At 38.3% G+C, this 27,043-nt stretch overlaps 1 protein-coding gene across 12 annotated transcripts in view; it reads right to left on the bottom strand.

Moving 5' to 3' along the window:
* Window positions 1–27,043, bottom strand: part of TENM2 (teneurin transmembrane protein 2) — a 1,291,038-nt gene that overhangs the window by 1,112,445 nt on the left and 151,550 nt on the right. Inside the window, exon 1 of one of the 12 annotated variants that reach the window (XM_053907070.1) lies at window positions 23,036–23,055. The exons of the other annotated variants lie outside the window; for them this stretch is intronic. The gene's annotated coding sequence lies outside the window, so the exon portion shown is untranslated. Of the gene's footprint in view, window positions 1–23,035; window positions 23,056–27,043 lie in introns of those variants that run through there. 12 annotated transcript variants of the gene reach the window in all.

Genomic DNA, 27,043 nt, shown 5'->3' with positions numbered 1-27,043 from the left:
CCCAGATGCTTGCATCTCTCAAGGAGCTATCCAACATCCTATACTATACTTCTTCCCAGCTTCTCTTATTACCTGTTACTCTCCATCTATGCACTCCTGAATTCCTTTCTCACTTCTATCTGTGTTCCCATGGTTACTTCCACATTAAATGCCTGTCTCTCCTCTCCTACTCAGCTTATCTAAACCTTACACACCTGACCAAGCTCTGTATAAATTTTATCTCTTCACAAAACCTCACAAAGTTTAAAACCAGCCCATCTCTGAGTGATAGAATCTTTGAACTCATGCACCAGTGCCAGACTGTACCATATTTAGCCCTTAGATATACCATCTATCCAAGCCGTTAAGCACAAAGGCTTCACATCCTCTTCCTTCACTTACTATGTGAATGTGTTATTTCACCTCCCTGTGCCTTAGTTCCACCATCCAGAAAACGGGAAGTGCAAGAACACCAAATCCAGGATCCATGTGAAGATTATATAAGCATCAGGTCACAAGATCTGGGACACAATAATGAATAGGAACTTTCAGTAGCTGATTATTATTATCAGGCATATCAGTAGCATCTTTTTTATCTATCTCCATTTTGCTCAATACTCTATCATTAGAAATTGGCATAAGTCAGTCAACCTTAGTGGTATAAAAACAACATCAGGTTCTGTGAGTCAAGATTTTAGGCAAGGCACAAGTGATTGGATCACCTCTGTTCCACAATGTCTGGGAAGACTGAAAAATCTGGGGTCTGAAACTATCTTCATATACATCTAATTTGTGGGTAGAGGTGACCCAATGGCTGTAGTCAGAGTACCTTCAGAGGGCCCTTTCATGTGGTCTTATGTCTTACAGTATGGTAGCCAGGGTCCAGGATGCATTCCCTGAGAGGGAGTGTCTGGCAGGCAAGTGTTCCAAAATTTCCAGGTAAAAGTTGCCTGACCTTTTCTGACATAGCCTCAGAAGTCCATTGGTTGTAAGTGCATCCCTAAGACCAGCCCAAATCAAGGTGGTCGAAATATACCCCACCTCTTGAACAGGAAGTGGGCAGGCCATATCACCAAAGAGCACAGGGGAAGGGAGATATTACTAGTGCCTTTATCTTTGGAAAAGACAGTCTCTCACAAGTGACAGTTGTATAAAACTCATTACTTCCTCTACATTCATTTTGTTCATGAATAGTAGTAGTGCCCTGCCTGGAATGTACTTGGTATTCCCTAAGTAATTACTGCATAAGCAAACAATTTCACCTTAGTTTCATATTAGTCCTCTCCTCAGAACTAGAGTCTTCTTGAAGGCAGGAATTATACCATAGAGTCTCTAAACAAAGTCAATAGAAGTTATTAGAATTCAGGTAGATCAATTAGAACACTGTTGATTATTATGGGGACGTAAGAGAAATCATGAATTCATCAACCATAGAACAAGGACATTCAAAACTTTAAGCAAGGAGAGAGAAACTCTGATTTTGGTTACAGGGTCCATAAATTTTAGTTATTTTTATATTCCTGGGACTATATATTTGAGAAATGATGCAAGTGATACCTAAACATATATCCCTAGAACCACAGCATTACTTCTCTCAATATAAACTAATTAAAGATGAATAACTGCAATTACTGCCTTTTTAATCCTTTCCCACTCGTGTTGAATTTGTGTCACCTTGTAGTATTTAGATCGCGTTCTATTTGCTCTGATTCAGATTCTGAGTCATCAAAATGTTGGAAATAGGTCTGAAAATAGCCTGAATTAATTCTCTGGATTGCTGTTTATAACAGATATACAAGGGAAGCATTTTATAAATGTAAAGGAAAACTTATTTTGTTGCCAAAAAAAGTTGAGAAGTTTCTTCTCAGGCCCTAGGTATGTTAAAATAACATGGCAGAAGCAAAAGAAATGGCAAGACAGAAAGTTGATTTGCATGGGAAAGGGGGAAAATAGTCAACTATTAAAGCAAAAGGATCAGAGCCTTCAATGCATTTATCAAGAGCCATTTGGAGGGCCCTCTCAGTCTTCCAAAGCATGGCCTCAAGAAAAATGAATGTGGTCTAGCAGCAAGGAGAACAATAGAGAAAAATGGTGACCTTGGAGGCAGTCACAACCAAATTGCAGTAAGCACAGACACAGTGGCCAGTGTGCTCCAAGTAGTCACAGCAGGTCTCCTGGGACCAGAAGAGAAACAGCATCACCAACTCACATCACCCAGGTGCCACTGGCATTGGAACAGCAGGAATCATTCACACACCATCTCCATCTGTGCCTTCCCCCTTTCAAGTGTTTGCTACATGACCAGAGGAAAAACACTGTCATTTGCTCAGACTGTCTGTCTAATAGCTGTAATTAAAGCCCTCTAATCGCCAAAAACCCAGTGTGTGGGAACTTGGCTGAAAATGTACACAGTGAAAGCACAAGGCCATCTTTACAGGGGAAAAGGTGAAGGGCACATTTTACCTTGCCAGAACCGGACAGCCTTCAGTCTGCAGGTGTGAGGGGGTGGAAGGCTGCTCACAGGTTCTGGCCATGGCCATTCTCAAAGGTAAAGTCAATGGAAGATTCAGGGCAGGAAATCTGCCACATCATTCCACCAATGAACAATACAGCAGGGCTTACTCCATGCTGGTCATCCAGCTCTTGAGGCAGCCTTTTACAGGCTATATCCTAGAAGATCTTTCCTGAAAGCCACTGAAAGGAAATGCCGACTGCACAAAACTCATTTGCTTTTATTGTGATTTTTTAAAGTTACTTTTGAGAGAGAGCTACAAAGCTTGGAATATCTTTTTTTTTTTTTTCATTTCTTTTAATGCTTATTTTTCAGAGTGAGAGAGAGACAGGGTACGAGTCAGGGAGGGGCAGAGAGACAGGGAGACACAGAATCTGAAGCAGCTCCCGGCTCTGAGCTGTCAACACAGAGCCCAACATGGGGCTCAGACTCACTAACTGCAAGATCATGACCTGAGCCGAAGTCGGACACTTAACCGACTGAACCACCCAGGTGCCCCAGAAATGTCTCTTTTTTAAAGTTTATTTATTTCCAGAAAGAGAGAGTGAGAGAGTGTGTGCGTGCCAGTGGGAGAGGAAGAGAGAGAATCCTAACCAGACTCCACACTGTCAATGTAAAGCCCTACGTGGGGCTTGATCCCACAACATGTGAAATCGTGACCTGAGCTGATTTTAAGTCAGATGCTCAAATGACTGAGCCACCCAAGTGCCCCCAAAGATTGAGATTTCTATGTTTCCAAAATATATGAAGATTTTGGTATTGTTTTACAAGTCTGTCACAAATAAGCTTCCATGTAATGTTTTTACTATTATTGATAAAATGTTAACACCTATACCAGTACAATAATTATAATTAACATTTAACAGCACATTTGATATTTGCCAAGCACTGTGCAAACTGCTTCACGGGTATTGTCTCAAAGTCCCAAAACAACTGGAAGTGATGATACGATTATATCTCCCATTTACAGATGAGAAAATGAGGGGTCAGGTAACCGGACCAAGGTCACATACTCAGTGAGCTGGCGGTACAAAGCCAGCTGGTCAGGCTCCACATCCCACACTCTTACAGTTTTACATTAATAAAGTCAAAAGATACCTATTTCTGGCAAAGAAATTTCTCATGCAGAAATTTTAGAAAAGTTGGTGTGAGCCTGGAAGTCTGTAATGTAACAAGCACCCCCCGGCGATGTTAATGCAGAGGGACTACACAGACATGGCTAGAGAATTAGTTAGAGTTTGCTTAGTTGACACAAAATGAAAAAAGTCATGCTTACCAACCCAGTGTTGTTTTCAATTAATTTGCATCACTTTGGTTCATATCTATTGATACAAAAACCTCCCCAAGCATGAAAACTGGGTCTTAGAAACAATTTATTTTAGACAAAATGCTTCTAAAAACTGACCATGCCCTCCTTAAGGGGCTCCCCTTTTCTCAGTGTGTTTTCAAGTTTTCTGTTTTCATCTCAAATAAAGTCTCAGTTGGGTCCTAATATGCATTTAACAGCTGCTAATCTCTTCTTTAATAAGAAAGCAGGCAGAAACAACAGGGATGGCAAGCCCTGAGAAGATGAGAGCAAGGCTGGAGTAATCAATGGAGGCAGGAACCCCAGCTGATGGGCTGCCGGGGGTGTGGTTCACTCTGCAGCCTCAAATCTCAAATTTAAATGCTTTCTTATAAATATTAAGTTTAAAGGCATGCCTGAGGGACTCACTCGGTTAAGTGTCCGACTTTGGCTCAGGTCATGATCTCCCAGTTCACCAGTTTGAGCCCTGCATCAGGTTCTGTGCTGACAGCTCAGAGCCTGGAGCCTGCTTCAGATTCTGTGTCTTCCTCTCTCTCTGCTCCCCCCAAACCCCGCCCCCCAACCTCCTCCAATTCACTCTCTCTCTCTCTCCCTCTCAGAAATGAATAAACATTAAAAAAACTAAGTGAATAAATGTTAAGTTTAAAGAGGCTTAGCTAAGACTTACTGACCATTCAAAACCAGCTCTCCTTTATTATCAGCACATACGTGGAACACAAGAAGCAAAGGAATGAGGATTGTATGGTCAGAACCATTCTCTTCCGTTAACATGTCGTTTGTGTGGTTTGCACTTAAATGCCGTAGGGTTCATCAGATCAAATACTCCTACTTCCTTATGTTACTCCTCATGATTCTTGTTAAGTGTTTTAAAAATAATGCATTGGAGCAGAAATAATAGCATAAGCTACCTCTCTATTCATTTCCCAGACGATAACCATATAAAAGTACTATGTTTCAGCATAATTCATTGGCATGGAATATAATTCTAAGACTGAGGGAATTTTTGAAAGGGGGAAAATAGAGGAAAACTTTTGGCATGATATTTTTATAAGTAACATCAGTCAAATAACAACAATGAAAATTACAAAGGATTTGCACAAAGGCTCTCAGAAAAAAAAAGGAATCATCTAGAAAAGCAAGAAAATAGGAGGAATAGTCATGGGCTGCATTTATTGAGCACTTGTTATGTACAGACTCTTTTCTAAGTTTGTTATGTGAGAAACATAAAAAAAACACACCATGAAAAATAACTTTAAGAGTCTTTCCCCACTACCCCCCACCTCTGCCCAGAGATGCAAAAGATAGGAGTTGCATTAGAAATAAATTCAACTCCACTTTAAAGTCAATGTATAAATCTTCAACATTGTTGTGTTGCTGCCAAAAAGCACCATCTAATTCACTGATGTTGGATCTTAAACACATGGAAATGCAAACAACGGACTGTGACTAATGCATCAAAATACACAAAATGGATCATAATAACCACCATTTCTTGTGTATGGTACTTGTAGGTGAATGCCAAAAGATGGTACACTGCTTCCATATCTGACTATCCCTACACTGGTAATTACATTCCAAGAGCAAAGTGAGGCAGCAAGGATTGTACACCTTCATTATCCATTAACAGCATGCTACATTAACCTTTGAATATTTACCTTGATGCCAATTAAATATTTGTGATGGCAGCATCAATAAGGAAGAAAATCTTGGCCAAGGCCCCATTTTCCCTCGGTTTCTCTGCAATTCTTTGTAAATAGCATCCTGAAGTTTTAACCCATCAACCCACACAGACATACTACATTAAATCATTTTTAAAATAAGTAAATCCTGATGATCCATTACCTCAGTAGGCCAAGGGAACAGTGCAGGCAAATACCCACCATTGACAAGCCAATGCCTTGAGCGTTTTACTTTCTAGAAAGAAGGCATTAGTTAGCATTTAGATGGATGACAAGGCAGCAGAGAGTGAAGTCTGAATCCAGCAGAAAGGCATCCAGCGTTCTCTGGAGTGTGTAAGCCTTCATGACTCGCTGACTAGATTGCGGACAAAAACGACTCACAGTGCAAGATAAAGAAAAAAACCAAACCATTTCAGCAGTTTTACAAAACCAAGGCTGCAGTGTGTCTGGACCAAGTCTACACATGTTGCATAAGACTTTCCCTTTAACAATTACAAAGCTGCACTGAGACAGAATTTACCTGCCTTTCCCCTCTATGTTATCATCATTATTATTTTCTCTAAATTATTTACTATATTTATTCCCATTGCAGCCATCTCTTTTTCTATACCCCTCTACTAGATAGTATAAATAAAAACTCAATATGGAATAGCTGAGGAACTTCCTCCGTGTTCAGAGAACACAAACCAGTCTGGAATGGATTAATTATAGGCTTCAGGCTTTATGAAAAGTGAGGATTTGAGCTGAGGCTTATGCCTTACTCGAGTTTAGTCAGGTAGAGACCAAAATCTCACTAGGAAGTGACCTTGAAAATAAAGTACCCAAGAATGCTTGAAAGAGAGTGATCAGAACAGAAGGCCTGTGGCCCATAGGAGCCAGAAACAAAACAAAACAAAACAAACAAACAAACAAACAAACAAACAAACAAAAATGGCGACCCTTAAAAAGCATTACAATTATGGAGAGGAAAATATAGTCAGGTAACAATACGGAAGTGAACCTTCTACCAGAGTTCTCAGTGTTAATCTTTTAAAAAAACAAATCAGGGGTCACCTGGGTATTTAGTCAGTTAAGTGTCCAACTTGGCTCAGGTCATGATCTCACAGTTCATAGGTTGGAGCTCAGGATCAGGCTTTGCACTGATAGCTCAGAGCCTGGAGCCTGCTTCGGATTCTGTGTTTCCCTCTCTCTCTCTGCCCCTCCCTGGCTTGTGCTCTGTCTGTCTCAAAAATAAATAAATAAACATTAAAAAATAAAAATAAAAGCATACCTGAAAAGGCAACAAGGGAACTTCTCCAAAATTGAATTAAATGTCTTGTATCTCAATAGGGATGGTGGTTATCAGGTAAGTTGAGTTTAACTATCAAAACTCAGTCTGAACACGTAAGATCTGCTCATTTTATTGTATGAATAGGATTTATTTTATTGTGTTACCTTGAACTCACTTATAAAATAAAAATTTAAAGATAGGGGGAAAAACAGGTATTCTCTCCTTTAAATTCCTCGAGGGGCTCCCTGGTTCACCTAATAAAAATTGAAAAACCCAGATCTTGCCCATCGCTGCTAAAGCCCTACAGGATCTCCCCTGCCTATGTCTTCACCTTGACTTCAAGTCACTCTTCACTGATTCACCCCCTCCAGACAAATCCTTCTTCTTCATGTCCAGCTAATCGGGAAGGCCCTGCCCCACAGCAGTCTTTGTGCTTGCAATTCTCCATGCCTCCCCAAACGTTCTTGCCCCAACTCTCCTGCTCCTCAGCAAAACTGTTCATGATTTCTTTCTATAAAATGGCCTTCCTAAATTACTACCCCGTCACCCTGCTTTTTTTCTGTTATAAAATTCCTATAATCTAAAGTAATCCTGTTCACTTATGAGCTTACTTATCAGTTATCTCTTCCACTGGAAATCAAGTTCTGAGATTGAAGGAAAGGAGCCATTTCCACAGGGTCTAACTCAAGACCTGGCATATAATAGATGCTCAGTAAGTAGTTGTTTGTAAATTAACATATACACCTTTTGTAACCATGTACCCTTATTACACTAGAAGTCTCTCCAGATCTGGGACCATCTATTTGTCATCTCTGTATCTCTGCTACCAAGTTCAATACGTGGCACGTATCAGAAGCCCATGAAATATTTGCTAATTTATAAATGTTTAAATTTAGATTTAACATACCTTGCCCAACAAATTCCAAGAATATCTCATTTTGTAAGGAAATTCATTTGTCCCTAAAAATGTACTGATTTAGCTAATTTTATTTTTTATTTATTTAATGTTTATTTATATTTGAGAGAGAGACAGTGCATGAGCCAGGGAGGGGCAGAGAGAGACAGAGACAGAATCTCAAGTGGGCTCCAGATTCTGAGATGTCAGCACAGAGCCTGACGCAGGACTCGAACTCACAAGCTATAAGATCATGACCTGAGCTGAAGCCGGACGCTTAACTGACTTAAGCCACTCAGACGCCCCTCGCTTAGCTAATTTTAAATCACAGCAGCTGAGGTTAACAGAGACTTTCCCCACCTGTGGATTAGATTTGGTTTCCTGACTTAAAAGGATAAGAAAATCAACCTGCAGTGAATTCACTCAGGTTCCTTCCAGGTGACCTATGCAAGGAGTATAATGCTTACTCAAACCATTTCAAATGATCAGTTTTGGAGGAGTTTTTTCATTCAGTCTCAGTGGACTGTATAAATATATTGAAAAAAATAGTGTTAGATTTTAGATAGTGACAAGTGATGTAGCTACCTATTCCCTTTCTTCTGTGAGCATTATGAAGAGCAATGAAAAAGTATGAACTATTGATTCACACAACATTGTAGGCCAAACTCCCCACACAAGAATCCAAATCACACATCCCCCAAAATAGTATATAATGATGGATGATTCCATTCATATAAAATTCTAGAAAATCCATATATATATATATATATATATGGTATATATTGTGTATATGTTTGTATATATACAGTGATAGAAAGCACAACAGTGGTTTCCTGTGAATGGAGGTAGAGGTGGGATGCACAAAGAAAGTTTGAAGCTAATATAATTGCTTATGGTGAAGGTTTCATGGGAATATACATATGTCAAAACTCATCAAATCGTACACTTTAAATTGTATAATTTATTATCCCTCAATAAAGCTGTATTATATATAAAATTGAAACCGGAAGTCTCCACTTGGAATTTTTTTTAAAACTTTAAATATGCTATCAAATTAGCAGCATTTTAATTTTTGTAATTACTGGCTTTTTGCCAAAATCCTGCTGCAATGCTTTATTACCTCCTTTTTGTGTCCTGAATATTTATATTTACCATCTGAAACTCAGCTGAGGCATCACCATTCTCTACTCTTACAAGATGTCATAGGGCATTTCTCATCATCCATGGGGTCAGTAAGCAATCCCTTGACTGTGCTTTCCAAGAAACACTGCCCAGAGATAACACAGCAGTTTGAGGACTATGGATCAATCTCTCCTGTGAGCAAGGACTAGGAAAATCATCTTTTATTCCAGGCTTTCACCAAATATACTGATAAATACACTTCCATTTTGTCTACATGATATCCAAACCCTTTTCCTCCCACTATGGAAATGGAAGGAGTCCACCTGGCCCTTCCTTCTTATACCTGGCTAGTAAGATGAGGCACTTAGTCTATAACTTGGGCAATTCACTATTCCCATCCATGACTGTAAATTTCTACAAAAGACACAAAGGTGAAGGGAGAGGTCAAGAATTGATCAAGGTGGCCACACTCAATAGCATTAATACTAGTGACATTGTCCCAGTTAGCCCAATTCTTTGGTAAGGTCAACCTTATGCCTCTTGTTGCCAAATCTGCTGTTCTTACCTCCTTTATCAACCTTGTTCTCCTGGCTTCCTGATGATTCTAGAAACTACCTGACGTTCTTCCAATATATTCCTTATCTACTTAGATTTCTTAAAATTAGAATCCTAGCTCATACAAAGTCTGGCACAAAAGACAGAACCAGAAAAAGGGGATAAGTAAAGAAGTGGCCTACAGCCTTTAGAACCTCCCCCATGAGTGCTTGCTTCCGTGGAATCCTGGGTTGTAAGAGTGAATCTGGCTTAAGTGACTTTCCCAGTACCACAGAATCATGTCCCAGGTGACCAGTTAAGAGGACCACTCTTTCTCCTCGTCGTAACAACGTTTTGATTTTCCCAGTGAATTCTCTTTCGTAGAAAAGTCCACTAGAGTAACACAGTTCTCCCAATCTTGTGGTAGCCACACAATTATGCTCCAGCCAGCGGAAATGCCAGAATGGTGGCCTGAAGGTTGTGTTTCAGAAACTCTGGAGACCCTGCCAAATCATTAACCATAATTTGTGGGGAAAGGAAATCCAAATCTCGGGTTTCAAGTCCGAAAACCACATAGAGCTTCAATCATTTCACTCACCTCCCTCCCTAAATTAACAGCTATCTAAGAAAGAATTTGTATTTCTTTGTTAAGGAAATGTCTGCTCATTTCCTTTGTGGTTGTCCCCCCCCCCAAAAAAAAAGTGCTTCTTTTTTTGGCATTCATCTGTAAGGGATCCTAATTTTAGAGATGACTATAGTGCCTTTGTTAAAATATGACTTTTGCCCTCAGACAAACCTACTTCCAAATCCTAGCTACCTCACATCTTGTTTGTGTGGCTATGTGCAAGCCTTTCCTTTAGGTTTGTTTTCTCATCCATTAAATGGGAATGATTGCAGTATCCACCTGGCAGAGCCGGTGTAGAAATTCAGGGGGAAGAGCCACACAAAATATTTAGCACACTCCCTGGGGAAACCAGGTTCTTATAAAATGTTAACTGCATTTATTAGCCGTTAGAACATGTTTTATTAGTCACATTTTGTTGGATTCACTCTGATGCTATAACCTAAATCTAGAGCAGATATCAGCAAACATTTTCTTGAAAGGGCCACAAAATCACTATTTTAGGTTCTGTACCCCCAAGCATTTCTGCCACAACTACTCTGTGGCTGGAGCAAAAGAGAAGCCACATCCTATATGTATACAAGTGGGTGTGCTTTGTCCCAATAAAACCTCACAGAATATTAATTCTGTATAATTTTCACATTTTACAAACTATTTTTCTTCTTTTGATTTTTCCCCCAATGATTGAAAAATATGTAAAAAAATTAATTCTCAGTTCACAGACTGTTTAAAACCAGACAGTGGGTCAAATGTGGTCCATAGGCCACAGCTTCCTAATCTCTCATCTGGAGAAAGAGATAAGTGCTGTCCATGGCCATTGTGTGAGGCAAATATTCATTTCAAGGCCTCCACCTGCTGTTAAGTGACATGCTGATAGACAATATGCTACAACTTGATCAACAAAGCCAGTACTGTAACTTTGAGATCCTCCAGAGTATGTTATAAATGCTACATCAAGTGCCAAGATTTTCTTTACACTGAATTTTTTAAACTTTTGATAAAAAGTCACCAACAGCTAGTCAAGTCTATTTCTACTTGGTTGTTGGGAAAATTCTTTCTACTTTCATTATATTAAAGGCATCTTGAAAGGAAATTAACAGTTTGTCACCTTAACAGTGCAAAATTATGCAGATGAATACTGTAATTTATACAAGAGAATGTCTTTTATTCATTTATATTCACAAGCATTTACTAGAAATATCTGTATTTAGAGGATTTTTAAAGAAAATACTTCACAAATGATAAAAATATCCCAAAACTAAAAAGATTTGCTTAACTATGTCTACATTTTTATTCCAAGATCTTACCCAATTTCCAACCACCAATGCCTTAATTACTTGTATGATGTACCAAACTATATATACCTACAGTTTGACATGAAATAAATGTCATTGTGAGGTTAAAACCATGTTTTAGTTTCTGTTTCTTATCTGTACTATAAGTACACCACACATCCGCCAATAGAAGCAAAATTTGTATTCATGTTTCTACTAAAATTGATATACATTTAATATCCAGTATACTTTCCTTGATAGTTATCCATGCATATGTAAATTTTATAAACATCCAAATTTTGAAACAAGATTCAGCATTTTTTATACTCTCATTTGTAATCCTCCCTCCCCAACCCCCTTTAAGAAACTAAAATAGGCTTATGGGGCCAATAACACGATGAGCTATTCCACATCTGGTTATCGGAGGCATATTTCCTGATTAAAAAAAAAAAATCACAAAAAGCTGTTTTTATACGCTTGGTTTCTCCTTCTGTTATTACCCATTTAACAGTAGTTTCACATACAGCCAGGCATGTGCCAAACACAGGGCCAATAATGAAAAATACTGACTTAATATAATTTGCTTCCTTGGCTGCTGGGAAAGCAGAAAGCCTTGACAAACTGTTTTGTGTTTATTAGCGAAGCTATTGTAGAGGGTGATTGGGGTTTCATTATAAGGGGCCTGCAAACAGTTTTAGCACAAATGCCAATATACATTTTAGAATCGAGAGCAATTTTAAGTATTTTCACTCAAATGGTTTTGCAGAATCTACAACCCAAATAAAAAGTATATTGTGTTTTAACACCACCACCGACTACTATACTATTTGTCGCATTGATCTCCATTGTGAATGCTTCAAACCTTTCTACTTTCATGAAATGTAATGGGCAAATACATTCTCTAGAATCACGAGTTATGATTAGTTACTAAGCAATCAGAAAAATCACAGCAAGGCATACTTCTGAAAGAAATCAGAAAGAGTAAAGATCACTTCTCTATGTGCGTTACATAGTGAATCACACAATACCTCATCGATGGTACTGTATATATTAGCTAACCACCATGGGCTAGCTGGAAGCTCATACATCAATGAAAAGATCTTTGTCAATTGCTGTATGCCTCATTATCTCACTAAGATTTCTTGGCAACAATTAACAGTTACCCAATTCATAGAAATTGCCTTTATTATTTTTGAAGCAGCTACTTTCTTTGGCTTTAATGACTAAGAGAATAGAGACAGATGTCTCTGTTGCTACGGAGACTGAATTAAAAAAAAAAAAAAACCTTTGAAATGAAGTAAATAAGCAACTACCATCTTTTTTTAAAAAGGAGAATTCTGTTGGTTTTGAATTAACTATTTGTTTTAAAAACAAACCAGCAGTAGCTCCACTTTTTAAAGGAAATACATTAGAATGGTTTATTACCGTTCTTCTCTGACAGTAATAAATCATTAAAAAAAAAAAGAAAAATAGGCCCACCTGTGCACTCAATATCAATTGAGGCTGATTATCAGGAACTGGTACTTTCTTTGTACTGGTACCTGAATTCAACAGGAATTGCCTTTTTATATAATCTGTCAATCCTCTATGACTAAAGAGAAAGCAGCCCCTCCCCTGAGTTAGAAACACAGGGGCTTTGCAGACCAGCTCCTGCGTGGAGTTGAGTTGAGACAGCTCATGCCTTCTCTTCACCTAGCTCCAATCTCACCTGCAGACCCTTGGCCAGCTGTCTAGACACTGGAAAACAACTGATCCAAACCAAGGTAGTTGGCCACTGGACCTAACCCAAGCAAATTTTTTTCTTTTAAAATCCTTTCCATGTTCATCCCTCCTCCTCTATCTTCAATGTCTGATGCTCCACAATACACCAAATGTACTTCCATTTCCATATGCCCTGGACACGCACATCCTGTTCAAACCCTCCCATAATCTCACTTGTTCTATCACAATGCTTGAAGAGGAATGATACCTTCACACAAAAAGAAAAAAAATAATCCAGTTTGAAATGAAATCACATGTAATAAAAATAATTGCAATCCACCTAAATTCTTTGAAAGAATCCCTAATCTCCTTTGGCATCCATCTAAAATCACCCAAACATCTTTTTTTACTGTCTCTAATTAAATGATTAACCAGGCATCAGCATTCAATTTAAGTATTAGCTAAAAATTGAGCACTTTTTGAGCCTTTCTTGGTAGTAATATTTTGCTTAAATATTAGCATAACATTAAAACATAGGCAAATTCTTAATGTACTTTTAAAATGTTACATGCTATTGCCATAATTAAAAACCACCCTTGGGGCGCCTGGGTGGCTCAGTCTGTTGGGCATCCAACTTCGGCTCAGGTCATGATATCATGAGTCACAGGTTCGAGCCCCCTGTCAGGCTCTGTGCTGGCAGCTCAGAGTCTGGAGTCTGCTTTGTGGATTCTGTCTCCCTCTCTCCCTGTCCCTGCCCAGCTCATACTCTCTCTCTCTCTCAAAAATAAACAGAAAACATTAAAAAAAAACTTTAATCACCCTTAATATATAAAACAATGTGCGAGATAAAAGTACTTTCTTTTTCTTAAGAAAATATTCCAAGTTTTACAAAGTTTGGACTCAGTGACCTGGTGATGTCTCCTAACACTCTTCCTTTGTGAAAACCTATTTTGAGCTGCAAATGCTGGACTTCAAAAAATAGAAAGTTTATAAGAATTTGTAATCTGAAATCTTTCTGTACTTTCTATTGAAATTCTAACTTAGTAAAATGCAATTAGTATTGAAGACAGACCATCATCAAGGTCACAAATTGAGCAGTGCAGCATTTTAGGTGACTGTAACAGCTTTGGGGTCCATGATTCTGGGTTCAAATTACATTTCAACCACTTAAATGGGATGAGACTTCTGTGAATTGCTTGGCTTTCCTAAGTCTCAGTTTTGTTGGTGGTAAATTGTGGATATTAATCACCTCCTAAGTTTGTTGTGAGAGTTAAAATTGTATCACAAATATAAATATGTAGTCCAATGCCCAGCACTGAGATGCACTCAATAAATACTAGAAGTTATCTATTATTATCATCATTAACTGCTTCTCACTTTTCTCAGCATATTAATTAAAATCAAGATACAGCTTTCAAAGTTTTCATGAGAACTAGGGACACTACAGGCTCTCCACCAGTTATGATAATATCATTTAGAAATATTTGCATTAGATATCAATTGTGATCTATTTCCAAATATTGTGTTCAGTTTGGATGATTATATCAGATCATGAGATCAAGCTAATTTTAATCATCACTTGTTCATCCTTGCCAAGGTAACAAGCTTGCTGTATTCTGAGACGACTTCCTTCAGCATCTAAGAGAGATTATTCCCCTTACAAAGAGAAGCCTTCCAACATCTTGTCAGGACCACTCTCTTTATTTGAAATCCATGCAGAACCTTACCTCAGCCGTTAACATTTCCTGATGAACTTCAACTACCTTACAGCACTGCCTTATAGCAGAGATTCTCAGCTTCATGTACCACACACAGACCATTCATTTAACAAATGTTTACTGGGTGCGAGGTACTATTCTAGGTACCATAAATACAATACTGAACTGAAGGCAGAGAAAGTCCCTGCTCTCTTGGTCCCTACCTTTCAATGATTCAAGATTGATTAAATTAATTAAATAAACAAGTTGGTTTCCTTTAGTAACTTGGAAAGGAAAAAATAAACAAAACCAGTTGATTTGAGAGAAATTGGAGAAAATATTGATAGGAAAGATGGTGCCCCTGTTTATGGCCACTGTCATTCAGCAATGCACAGTTACAGAAAGTCTGCTCATATAGATTCCAAAACAATGACATGGAAGCTGAGAGCTAAATGGCACAAATGAAGTGGCCATGCAAAGATCTAGGTAATGAGCATTTCTGTAGAAGGGAAAAGATACAACAAAGGTTATCAAGAAGGAATGAGCTTTGTATGCTCAAACAGAAAGCAGAACAGTTGACTACAACAAAGGAGTATGGAGGCAGATACCCAGAGATGACCTGGGAAAGGCAGGCCTTGAGATGGTTCTAGGCCCAGTTACATAATATTGCCTGCATAGCTTCTGCCAAATATCAGTATGTAGGCCACACCCCCAACCAATTAAATCACCATCACTAGTGGTAGATACCAGGCTGAGTGTGTGTGTTTCAAAGTTTCCTAGAGGATATGAAAGTATAGCCGGTATTAAAAGCCAATGATAAAGAGTGTTGCAATCCCTGATATGGAGTTAATGTTTTTGGTTACTTTTTAGTACCTCATCTCCCCATTTAAAGTTGTGTTCCAGGCATTTCTGATCATTATATCTTTGCAAAATGCCAAATAGAGAACTATGCATGCAGGAAATGCACAATACAAGGCTGTGATTGTCTTCTGTGTGCCGAAATCTGCTTAGAGTGCACTACAGAAACAGACTCATGGTTCTAGGCATATTCCCAATTACATTTTAAAAAATAAACAAACAGGTGCATGCAAACACCAGCACTTAGCAGCTGGCTCCCATACATTTCCTTCAGGGAAACGAAGATACTGGCTAGAAATCCCTTAAGTATCTGAAAAGGAAACAAAAGAAGGTGTTTTTCTTTGTTTGTTTTGTTTTTGGTTAAAAAGTGAACAATACCAGTACCTGAGGGGCCATAAGGCAGAGGGTCAATGTTCCCAAATGTTAACCAACAATACCTACATAGTAATTTTGCCAGAGTCTCAGCGATTTCTCTAAAAGGAAATAATTCTTCTCCACAATTATTAGAAATTAGAAATTAGAGTAACTGAGGAAAGAACTAGATGATGAAGGTCACATGGAAAGCAAGGGGAAAAGCGTAAGCAAAAAATTGTCGTGTTTGAAAATGACTGTTGGCACACAGAGAATTCCAGAGAGTCATTCCAGGATTGTTTGAGGGAGGTCTAGCTGTGACATCTGTCACCACAATGGCAGCCAGGGTTGGTTTTGATAAATGTCTGCTTCATATGTTCAGTTTAAGAGGAAGGCACCGCCTAACTAGAAGAGAATCATCCTCCACTTGTGGCTGAGAGAAATTGCCAGACCCAGAAAGACTTCTGGGTAATATGTAATAGGAAAAAAAGTTACCCTCTTGGTAGTTGATTCCTGGAATTATCAAAATGGGGCACACAAGTAATGACAGCTGTGAGTACTCCAGACTCATGCCAGTAGTCTTTCTACCTATATCATCCAAACATTGACCTGTAGGTTTGGCCAGTCATAAACAGAGCTTCTAACATCATAATATTGACATAATGCTTTGTTATGCAGAGTCTAGTTATTTATGGTGGGGTTTGTGAGTTTGAACCTTGGTTTGACTCTTAGATCAGCTACTTGCTACTTATTAGCTGTGTGACCTAGGCAAACCACTAGACAGCAAGCTCCATGAGGATGTTCTTGTTTATCTGTTTTTCACAGAGAGGGAATATGCACAAGTGGGGAAAAAGAGCAGAGAGAGAGAGAGAGAGAGAGAGAGAGAGAGAATGAATGAATCTCCAGCAGGCTCCATACTCAGCCCCAAGCCTGACACAGGGCTCAATCCCACAATCCTGGAATCATGAACTGAGCTGAAATCAAGAGTCAGTGCCCAAGTGACTATTTACCTCATTTTTTCTAAGGAAACCTAACTGAAAAGAAAAAAAAAAAAAAAAAAGATTCAAATCAGATCCAAACCAAAAGTCAAAAGACAGTTTGTTTCACTTGCCTTAGTTTCCACATCTTTAAAATGGGAATGATTATAGTATCTACCACATAGATTTTTTGTATGTATTAAAAGAAATAATGGATGTAATGCACTTTGCACGTTGCATAGGATTAATAAATATTCCAAATGTTTGTTAAAGAAAGGCCAGTGTGAGTATAATGCTTTTTAGCACTGTAGTGATATTAACAAGATAACTTTCTAATTACTTACAAATATTGTAACAATAGAATGGGGCTTTCTCAGGCTACTTAACAATAATTATCTTGAGTATCTGATCCCAAGCATGGGTTCAAAATTTCAAGCGAAGCACCATATTTCTAATAAGAGCTACATATTGTATCCAGGTTTTTGGTCCACCTATTTCAGCATCTTTCCTTTGAAAACTCCTCCCCTTTCATTCTGAGCTCAGTCTAGGAAAGAATAAGATCACCATGGTGACAACTACTCCCTCTTTGGAGTGCACTCAAATTTATGTTGAGCTTTTCTTAAATGCTGTTGTGTCTTGTCTTTAAATTGTCTCCTGAAGTCACTCCAAGGTCAGGGAAATGTCTTCATCACTTAAGGTCTCCTTCAATAATACAAAAGAGCAATTGGGAGTTCATGATCTAGAATTGATAAATTTTATAATAAATAAATGTATCATATTTGAGTCAGGCAAATTATCTACTAGGGCCTTTACGTTAAAGAAGTTGTAGGTGATGTGACTAACAGCCCATAAAATAAAAGTGTATGTGTAATACCTTTTTTTCCTCTATAATGTCCTATCAAGACATTCATTGAGTATCACTTATTCAGAAAGTTGCCATACACAATATGGAATATAAGCCTGGGTTCTGATACTGACACAAATTTGGGTCTTTCTGTTTTATACTAAATATAATGCTACCATGAATTATACTGTGAAATAAGTGCTATTTCAGGACTGGGTCCACCTTCATCAGGAGACGGAAACTGAGAAAAAATCTAGTTAAGTCTGATTGGTTAAGAAAAGTTTTAGGGAGTACAGAAGGTTTCAGTCTGGAATGTTCCATGCAGTGTTGTGTGAATCAAATGAGATATGTATATGTAATCCTTATCAGAGCTGGTCCATGATATTACGTGGTTGCCATATGTTAGCTATTATTAAGTTTCAGAATTTATTACTACTATTGTTGCTATTACTGAATTTTAACATCTGATCTACAATATATCTACATTTTGGGAACAGTCTCAATCTGTTTTGTATACATAAAGACCTAAAATGGCTCTCTGAAGCAATCCCACAACAGGAGAGCGTATGGGTAGACAGAGGCAAAATCCTGGATGTCACACAAATATACTTCCAAAATATTACTCAGTATAGGCAGAGGGATTTTGTTTGACCAAGTAGTCATGGCAGTTGAAACCTACCACTGTGCAAAGAATTTGGTTAAGTGTGATGTGGCATCTTTTATCACAAAGTATCTATAACCTTCCTCTCCCCCTACAAAAATTCACTACCATTTCTTATACCTGGATTAGGAAACACACCAAAAGCAGAATTACCCTACAAATGGCTAATTTTATATGTCCTTATCTAAATTGATGATCCTTAGTATGTGATTTATGTAAGAGGAAGCTCTAGAGGGATGGACTAGAGCACGGAGGTAACTTTCTGAAAGAATTTCCCTTGACAGCCTTGACTTGGAACACACATACACATAGTACAAAATTGTTTCGTGAATCATCCTGCTTTGAGTTTTGTTAAAGTAGCACTGTCACCATGTGGGAGCATCATCTTTTTGCTCTCCATTACCCTACTGACATGTTTTTCCACCCCAGTGCTGTTAATCCATGAAAGTTCTTGATGATTAAAACTGATGTGGTCCTTTAAGGAAATTCAGTGGTCAGTAACATTTCCTCTCCCAAAGCCCCTTATATGTCATGCCAGGAGTGACAACTATGTGTGCTTTAGGCCTCTTGAATCGATTTAATATTTCAATTTGTGCTACTGATGTTTCATCTGACAGTGGCAGGTCTCCAAAACACTTCTACAGTGCCACTACTGACCTCACTGAAGGTCAAATAGCAATTAAATTTTGAATTAATTCACTTTTTCTCTCTACACCAATCCCAAAGTTCTTAGATATAGTCACACAAACAAAATGAACTTGGTAAAAGACCCTCAGCGGATAGAATTTACTCAATAACTCAGAAAATATTTCTTGGACACCTATAGCATCCCAAGCAGTTCTTTAGACACTGAGGATTTAAGTAAAAGGAATTCAGACACAGCTGCTGCCCTCCAGGAGATTAGATTCATAATGTGGAAAGCCCGAATAAAATTGGCTATTCCAAAAAGATGTCTTCAATGTAAGTCACAAAGAGAAGTGGTCACTTAGAGCCCTCACATGAGGGCTGTGGTTTAGAAGAGAATCCCCCATGATAGCCTGCAGACCAGTGCTGCCTCATGGACAGCACTCCATAGTGAAATGTTTTTCACATAGTGAAATGAGAAAAATGAGAGCTTTACCAACCTTCTGCCCCACTAATTCCCTATGTAAACCCTCCATTCTGATTACAGTGGTTCCTCCCTGGACTCTGCTCACTCCAGTTTGCCAGCTTCCTATAGAGTAGAATTTTCCACCCTATTTCCATCATTACCTTCCCAATGGCCACCATCTCATACCATTGTCATTATTTCTTAGTATTTTTATTTATCTTAGTGAATTTTAGTTTCCTACACACATTATCTTAAAAGTCAATTATAAAAACCTTAAATACAACAACCCACATATGATTTGCTATGATTAGAGCGTAGCTGTCAAATAAATCTAATTTTTCAAATGCTCCTAATTTCAAACTAGATACTATTAGCTAATGAAAGCTCTGAGTATGAGTTGCCATCTTTTTCCTAGAATAGGGAAATTAGCAAATGTAAAAGAGTGGTTAAGGCCAGAGTAGACATAAACTGAGATGCTCTCCTTGAAGTAATGGATATATGTCAGATAAAGTTGACATGGGAGTAACTTCTCAGTTTTGTTTCACTAGTTATTGAAATGTCCTCCTGTACCACTGGTAATATTCATTTTTGTTTTTTGCGGGGGGGGGGGGGGAGGTTGGTAACAAAGCTACAATAATAACATAAATAATGATGACAGTGTTGCTGTTGCTGCTGCTAATAATAATCATCTAAAAAGTAGTCATCAAGTACTTACTGTATGCCTGGCCCTGTTTTAAGCACTTTTACACATAACAAGTAATTGAATCTTCCCAAGAGCCCCTGAAGAAAGCACTTTTGCACATGGGATCCCATAGCCCTAAAAAGTTTAGTAACATGCTCAAGCTCATAGAGCATGTTTAAGAGCAGTCACTGATCAAACCTCAGCTCTAACTGAAATCAACCTTGTTCCCAGCACCACCATTTACTTTGCAACCCTGGGAAAGCCACTTTAACACCATTTTTGCAGAAGAAACCAACACTTTGAGATGTCACCACTGAATAACATTCTATGCCTGTCACAAGGACTCAATGAGGAGAAGGAAGAGAAGGGAGGGTAGAGGGAGGAGGGGCAGGAAGAGAATGGTAATTGAATCCTTCCGCCATCATTCTTTAGCTATTTAACCTTAGAAAGGTTGTTTAGTATCTCTGAGTCTTACTTTCCTTCATCTGTAAAATGAGATGATATCAGCTCCTGGATAACACTGTGGTAAATGTTTTGAAGTGGCTACAGTGAAAGTCTAGCTCAGTAGTTGGTATGTAATAGGCCCTCAATAAGTAGTCCGTGTTATTATTCTGCAGTGAGCTTATCAAATCCCTAGCCATTATTCACGGCTCATTCTATGCCATCCATTCTCCGATGCTTTCCCTTATGCGCTCTGCCCACAATGATAACTACAATGATAAGTCTTTCCTCTGAATTTCATATCGCTTATTTCACTTTTTTTTTAAAAAAGCCAGCTTGTTCTTCCAAAGTAATTGAGGCTTTTATAAAACAAGACTTACAAACTTCTTTTTAACACGTACTATTTAATACATCATACTCCCCTAAAATGTAGACCAAAAAGATTTAGTAATTTTTAAAATTAATTTATATGAAACGAGAAATGTTTCATCAACAGAATCTGAAAAGGTAATCTAAATAGTAGTGGAAAAAATAGTGTTTTTTGTTTCTCACAGTAGTTTTCGTCTTCATGTTGACTGTCCATAATTAATGTAAATAGCACCATCTTCCTCTGGAGGATATTAAATCCTCATAAACAATAAGATATTCACATTTTGAGGGGGTGCCTGGGTGGCTCAGTTGGTTAAGCCTCTGACTCTTGATTTCAGCTCAGATTATGATCTCATGGTTCATGGATTCAAACCCTGCCTTAGGCTCTGCACTGACATTGCTGAGCCTGCTTGCAGTTCTGTCTCCCTAGCTCTCTGCCCCTCCCCCACTCATTCGTGCATGCACACACACACTCTCTCCCCCCCCTCTCAAAATAAATAAATAAACTTAAAAAAAAGGTATTCACATTTTTGGTAAGAAAAAGATGGCTTAATACCAAAGACAAGCATCTCAATCTGGCCAAAAAAGTATCACATTCTAATTTGCTCAGCTGTTTTCTTCCTTTACTTTCATTGTAAAAGTAATATAAGAGGCACCTGGGTGGCTCAGTTGGTTAAGCACCCACTTCGGCTCAGGTCATGATCTCACGGTTCATGAGTTCGACTCACGAGTCAGGCTCTGTGCTGACAGCTCAGAGCCTGAAGCCTGCTTTGGATTCTGTGTCTCCCTCTATCTCTGCCCCTCCCCCACTCATGCTCTGTCTCTCTGTCTCAAAAATAAATAAATATTTAAAAAAAATTTTAAGTAATATAAAATTATAGTAGAATGTTAGAAAACTATGGAAAAAAAATAAGAAAACACAAATGTTTTGTTATCTGTTTCCCCAGAACTAGTCCCTATTAACATATCCTTGTATGTCACTCTCACCTTTTCCTTAATGTTCTGTGGTACATTAAAAAAAAAAAAATCGGGGCACCTGGGTGGCTCACTTGGTTAGGTATCAGACTCTTGGTCTTGGCTCAGGTCATCATATCCTTGTTCCTGAGTTTGAGCCCTACACTGGGCTTTGCACTGACAGCATGGAGCCTGCCTGAGATTCAGTCTCCTCCCCTGTCTCTCCCCCTGACTTGCTCTCTGTATCTTTGTCAAAATAAAATAAATAAATAAGGCTATATGTACTTTTGAAAAATATTTCCATATTCTTATATGTTCTTTAAAAAGATACATTTTTTAGGGCTATATAATACTTCAACATTTTGATGTTATTAAACTCTTAAAGGTAAATGACTATTTTCAAATTGCCCTTATTTTAAACGATTCCTTAGATAATATCCTTCGAAATATATCTGGCTGTCCAATGATAATTCTTAGCATAAAATGTTAAATGGGTAAGAAGAGGTTTCGAAGTTTTAAGTCTCTTCAGTTCCTCAGCACTATGCATTCCCATAAGTCAGTGATTGGTGAACCCCTCCCCCACACCACACACTTACCAATACCAAGGAAATGAATGTTTTAAAACCTTTCATAATTTTCCTAGAAGACAAATGCTGGTATAATACACCTTATGGACTTTTAAAAATATCCTGCTTAATTCTGAACAGACAATACCAGTGCTCTAGACATTCTAGTTTCTGCTCAGCTTACAAAAATGACTTCCAAATCAAAAACACTGCACTTGTGGAATAAGGAGGTGCTAAATTCATTACATTAATTAAATAAGTGCTAAATTAATTAAGGAAGACATTTGACTGACATGGCTCTAATGCTATGGTGACTGACATAAGCAAACCAAAGTCAGCCTGTAAATAACTCAACACTACGAAATCAAAATGCTAAGGACAACCAATCACCAACAGCTGATTAGGCTTTCAGCTGTAGCCAATCAATCATTTCCTGACCTTGCTTTAGGCTTTTGTCTGTGAAAGTCTCTCCCTGAACTCCAGCCTATAAAGTTCTCCTAACCACTTCCGCTTTGGCACTGCCAATTTAAGTTGATTTTTACTCAAACTCTTACGCCTCAGTTTATTTTTTTAAAGTTCTGATGTCAAAGACAGAATTGAAGGAGACCCCCAACAATCCCCAGGAGCAACAAGAAACGAGAGGTAAGCTACCTGTTCAGCCTCTTGAGTTTGCTGATTTCTCGCTGCTTCGGGCACCTACAGAGGTGATAAGAACATCCCTCTCAGATCCTCCATCTGCAGCTTCTACACTCGGAGCCTCAGGACTTCATTTGGGCATTTCTTCCCCTACGGTGACCCATTGCATTACTTCTGGAAATCAGACCTAATAGACAAGCCCCAACTTAGAAACGCCCAGCAATCCCAGGTCTGACTGGGTCTGACTTAAAAACCGGATTGGGTCTGGGGTTGGGCTGGGGGCGGGACCAGTGGGAGGGCTCAGGTGAATAAAATTTTGTTTTAAAGCTGGACAAGTAGGTAACCTTACCAAAGATAATCTTCAATTACGGTGGCTTCAGTGGAGAATTTTTAACCACCTTAGATAGGATTATCCATTTACGAACTGCCCTAGAGAAAAGGTGGTCTCAGCCAAGCACTCACTATAAAGAAGAGACAGAAAAAAAATTTTTCCTTCTCTGTACTTTCTGGGGACCAGGATGAGAACTCACTGGGGCACCCCACCTGGAACCTGCAGATGACGTTCTGGGAAAACCGGTAGTCTGCAAAGGATAAGAATAAAAAACAAACTCAGCTCTCCCAGATTTCTACTTGTGGTACCCAGTAGAGAGAAGGTAAAATTTCATGTCTCTTCCTTTCCAAATTCAGATTGGCAGGAAAATATTGATTATTGATCATTTCTTGCCCAGGAATAGCTACTGCCTCATTTGTCTAATTTTGTGTCCCAGGAGCTTGGCTTAACAACCAACCATGATGTTGGGGTGGGGGTCCCAAAAATACATCTAGATGGAGATGTGGGTTGCACTACATTTGTAGCTGGGGTCCTAACAAGTGTTGCCAGCTCTCAGGGGAATTGTCTAAGTATTTCTTTTGGTTATCTTTGGAAGTGGCTCTGCATATTGGAAAGGTAGTACCTTCTGCACCTTCTCTGGGTCACCGTAGGGGTGACCTTTCTTAGGTCTTCATGGGGTTGATCAATACAACTAGGAATATTTACTGTTGCTCCTGGCTGGCACCTAACAAGATATTTGAAAGGATTTTTTTTTCTTTTTTTCTTTTTTTTTTAAGTAGCTCTACAATCAGAAGTGGGCCAAATTGGAAGCTGATATTAAGATCCTGATAGGAACTATTTTTTAGGACTTTTCCTCAAAGCTAAAATGAAAGAAAGTATGTACCCAGAGGAAAAGAAAAACATTCTGAATTCATTGTAGAAGGATTTACCAAACCATTCTGAAGAAACACAGCTCTAAATGTAGAATATAGGGATCTTTTGATTTCAATCTTAGTTGAAGATCTTCTTCTTGATATAAAGAAGCAAATTGAGGATAATGTAGTTTGATAGCTGGGCCAGCTTCTGGATATCATTCCAGTTGCAACCCAGTTCTTTGAGGACTTAAAAAATGTACTTGTCTTACAAATTGAGTCTTTTTAAGAACAGAAATGTGGCTCTAGAAACAATTCAAACACCACCTATCCCTTTTGCCAATCCCCAAACCTCCCCTATTCATCTCAAAAGGTTTGCACATATTGTGAAAGATCTGGATTAAAGAAACAAAAGCCTTTCTTGGAGAAATTTGCATACTTTCCCTGTGCCTTTGAGATAAAAATATTCTACCTGGTCTTCTCTAGGAACCCAGAGCATTCTCTTGATACGCAAACTTCAAGGAGACAATTCTTAGTGTGTGTGATGGGGGGGGGGGGGGGGGGTAGGGGGAATAAAAAGAGAAAAAGAAAGAAAATAAAGCTATATGGAAATTGGAATAAAAAATTTAAAAGCCTTTCCACAAACATTAGTAAAAGCTTTAGCCATCTGAGCAGGTAACTTTAACTTATTCTATTCGCCAGAAACACAATTTGGATTCAACTCTCCTTTTATAAACTAGTGAGTTTTCCACTATCATACTTTTCTCATTGCTAGTACTTTATTTTTTTTTAATGTTTATTTTTGAGAGAGACAGAGAGGCAGAGCACGAGCAGGGGGAGGGGCAGAGAGAGAGGGAGAGACAGAATCCGAAGCAGGCTCCAGGCTCTGAGCTGTCCGCACAGAGCTGGACGTGGGGCTCAAACTCACGAACCCAAACCATGAGATCGTGATCTGAGCTGAAGTCAGATGCTTAACCTACTGAGCCATCCAGGTGCCCCTCTCATTGCTAGAATTTTAAAATGAAAGCTTTAAGATCTCTGCATGTGTCTATGTTACATGCATCTATGTATGTGTGTTATAGATTTGTGATATTTTTCTACCTCCAGATGGCATTGCCATAATTGATTTGTAAAGACAAACAACCATTTATATAAATCAAGTATACTCTCATAAATATAGAAACTAACCCAAATGATTTTCAAGTTCGTGTGATCTAGGATAACGTTTGGTAAATAAACGCTGATTTAAGTTTGTTGGCTTAAGTAAAACAGGCATGTCTTTAGAGTTATCAGCATTGGATATAATAATACTCTTATTCTACCTAGATTTACTGAAAGTCAGTCTTATGCTGTCTCAGTTACAGAATTTGTCAACAAGAAAAATAACAGATAACAAGATGAAGGTTAGACATTCAATATCATAAAATTTTCATAAATAATCTAAACATAATTGTTAACAAGTAAGGTATGTAAGTAATGAAAAAGTTTATAAACCTACTTTTCAATAATATTTATGCTTATGGTATGTCTACTTAAAAGTAGTTTCCAAAATCTTTTTGGTAACTGAAAACTTAAAAGTATACCGAGTTAGGTTAAATATTGGATATTCATTGAATATCTAGATTTCCAAATAAGATAAAATACTGAAATATTAATTACTGAACATAGGTTTATCTACTTTTGGCTTCCTTTATTGGTGACTCCTGGTACTTTTACAGTCACACACAAAGCAGTGAAAATTTTGAGTTGCCCAGTACACATGTTCCGGGCTGAGATGTAACAAGGCAATGCCGTGCCTTCTTTTTTCAGTGCTCATATTATAAACAAGTCCTTTTCATGGTCTATTTGGTGCCACACCTTTTACATTTTTGTGGTTTTTTCTTGCTGATTTTGCTGTTTTAAATGACCACCCCAAGCACATAGTTAAGTGCTACCTGGGAATCCCAAGTCTAAGAAGGCTGTTATGTGTCTTATGGAGAGAATACATGTGCTAGGTAAGCTTTGGTCAGGCAGGAGTTACAGTGCTGTCGGCCATGAGTTCAATGTTAATGAATCAACAACATATATTAAATAAGATGTCCTTAAACAGAAACACACATAAAACAAGGTTACATATTGATCTGTTGATTGGCTGATGAAAATGTTGGGACTTGAGGCTTGCACTTATCTAATCCTGTATTTCCCCTAGAGGCAATGGTTCTGTACTTGCTAATTCATTGTTCCCAGCAACTTCACAGAACATGACTGCCACAAATAAGGAGAATCAACTGTTATATTTATTTATTTCCCCATGTTCTTGATATTTTATTCTTTGTATGATTATGGCCCTATATTCTTACATTCTTTATTAGGATGCCTACATTTTTTTTTTAAGTTTTTTAAATCTTTATTTTTGAGAGACAGAGAGACAGAGTGCGAGCAGGGGAGGAACAGGGAGAGAGAGAGACACAGAATCCGAAGCAGGATCCAGGCTCTGAGCTGTCAGCACAGAGCCCGATGCGGGGCTTGATACCACAAACCATGAGATCATGACCTGAACCAAAGTCAGACACTTAACTGACTGAGCCATCCAGGTGCCCCTAGGATGCCTACATTTATAACCCATTTTCTATGGAGTTGAATATGGTATGTAAGTACACAACACACACACACACACACACACACACAAGCAAATATCCATTAAAATACCTCACCTATAATATTTTGACTTATTTAAAATTGATATTATGTATGATGATATTTATATTAAATTGACCTTTTCACAATGTATTTTTAATCTGTTGGTTTTTCAGTCAAATGGGACTCATCATATTATTACTTCCCTTATACAGGGATACCTCA

Source organism: Panthera pardus, unplaced genomic scaffold (genome assembly GCF_024362965.1).
Source record: "Panthera pardus isolate Hobbes unplaced genomic scaffold, ASM2436296v1 HiC_scaffold_2, whole genome shotgun sequence".
Taxonomy (NCBI): domain Eukaryota; kingdom Metazoa; phylum Chordata; class Mammalia; order Carnivora; family Felidae; genus Panthera; species Panthera pardus.
This window is presented reverse-complemented; position numbering and strand designations above follow the sequence as displayed.